The sequence below is a fragment of the Petaurus breviceps genome, unplaced genomic scaffold (assembly GCF_028583685.1).
Source record: "Petaurus breviceps papuanus isolate PSGF00001 unplaced genomic scaffold, PetGlider_PUasm1.0 221, whole genome shotgun sequence".
In the NCBI taxonomy this organism is placed as follows: Eukaryota; Metazoa; Chordata; class Mammalia; order Diprotodontia; family Petauridae; genus Petaurus; species Petaurus breviceps.
In genome coordinates, this window is record NW_027185877.1 from 5184481 (window position 1) to 5186290 (window position 1810).

The window sequence follows — 1810 nt, forward strand, 5'->3', positions numbered from 1 at the left end:
AAGAACAAAATTCTGGTGAGATTTTTGTTTTTCTATCTTTAATTACATATATGATGTACGGTATGTTAATCATTCATTTAGGTAAAAATGTTATTGATTGTTCTTTGTTCTTAATTACTTAGTCCAGCACCATGTATATGCCCTGGCATAAAAGTTCCTTGTGGTCAGGGACTGTTTCCTTTTTGTCTTTCTATCTATCTAACTCACAATGAAGTGTTTCACAAATCAGTAATAAAAAAAACCTTTTTGCTGAATTTATTGTAAGTGCTTAGTGTTCCAGGTGGGAGAAGAATATTACATTAAAATTCTCAAAGCAATATCAAAGGAAAAGTTTTGACAGAAAACTTGTCCATGGAATAGGCAAAGTGATTCCTGGTAATGTACTTATTTCATAAGGAAGTTTAAAATTTTTTCAGATACATACACACCCACACACCTACACACCTGTAAAGCCAAGCATGAGCAGCTTTCCAGAGGACTGCTGCTGTGAACACTTCAAGGTACTGATTACATAGTATAGTGAACTCTATTTATTCAGTAACAAACTAATACAAAACATTGACATAACTACTTATCACCAAAATGGCCACATAATTTTAAGAAAAAGATTTCATTCAGTAAATCCTTAACTCAGTCATCCTTAAGGAGCAATCTTCCTTAAGGGGCACAAAGTACAAAGGTTAAAGTTCTTCACCACTAGGCCACAGTAAATCATAATCTTCTCAGTATGCACTAAATACCCCAGAAGAGGTCTTTTTGTCTTGACTCGAGCCTGGCTTTCAAATTCCATGGTTCTTCTCCCATGGTCCCAGCTCCCTCCTGAATCTACCCAACTGTCACCTGGATCCAAAGGCAGGCAGCTCTCAGCTCATTGTCCAACTCCTCATCCAGGTTCTATTCAGTATTAAAGCTCACAGTGTCCAGTCCACCTCAAGTCCTTCACAGTTCCTGTTTATAGGAAGACAAAGCTTAACAGAGCCAAAATAACATTCATGCACCTTGCCAGAACCATCATTAATTCGCTATCTGCCTGTGAAATCAACAGAGACCCACAAACAAAATCCAAGAAGTCAACACAAATCTTCAACATAGAAATCAACACAGACCCATAAACAAGGTCTGAGAGGTCAACACAAATCATCAGTAAGTCCCAGGACTTCCAAAACCCTCCTCCAGGACTTCTGTAAACAGACAACCAGAAAATCCTCTTTCAGGGCTTCCAGTAAGGTCCCAGGGCTTCTGTATGAAGTATCACACACAAAAAATCAACACAGACAGAACAGACAAACAATGCCAGGATACCACAAGTTTTCTCCTTCTCAACTCTGCCACGACAGGAGTTTTCTTCTCAGTTCTGCTACAGGTTCTCTTTTCAGTGCTTCTTAGTTCTGCTTTCCCAGCTTTGGCTTCTCCTTGTATGGTCATTAGCTCCTCACCTTCCTGTTGTCTTAGCAACAGGGGTTCACAAGTTGTGGGGTTCACAAGTTCTGTTCTTAACAAAGAATTGATATAATCATGGGCAAGGCTTAAAAGAAATTTGAACAGAAACAATGTGTTAAGTACTTCTTTGCTTGGCATTACAATACCTACATGCAGGACAGAGGTTATATAACTATAATAAAGCAAAGGAGGATCCCTACTTAAATACTTTTTGAATTCTGATAAAAATCAAAGCATATTTAAAAGACAATACCAATTGAATGCATTCCATAGATCTTTACTAATAAGATTTTGGGACTTAAATTTCTATCATAATTATAGTGAAATTCCTTGTTTTACTGTTTTTATAAGAAGCATAATACTTTGTAAT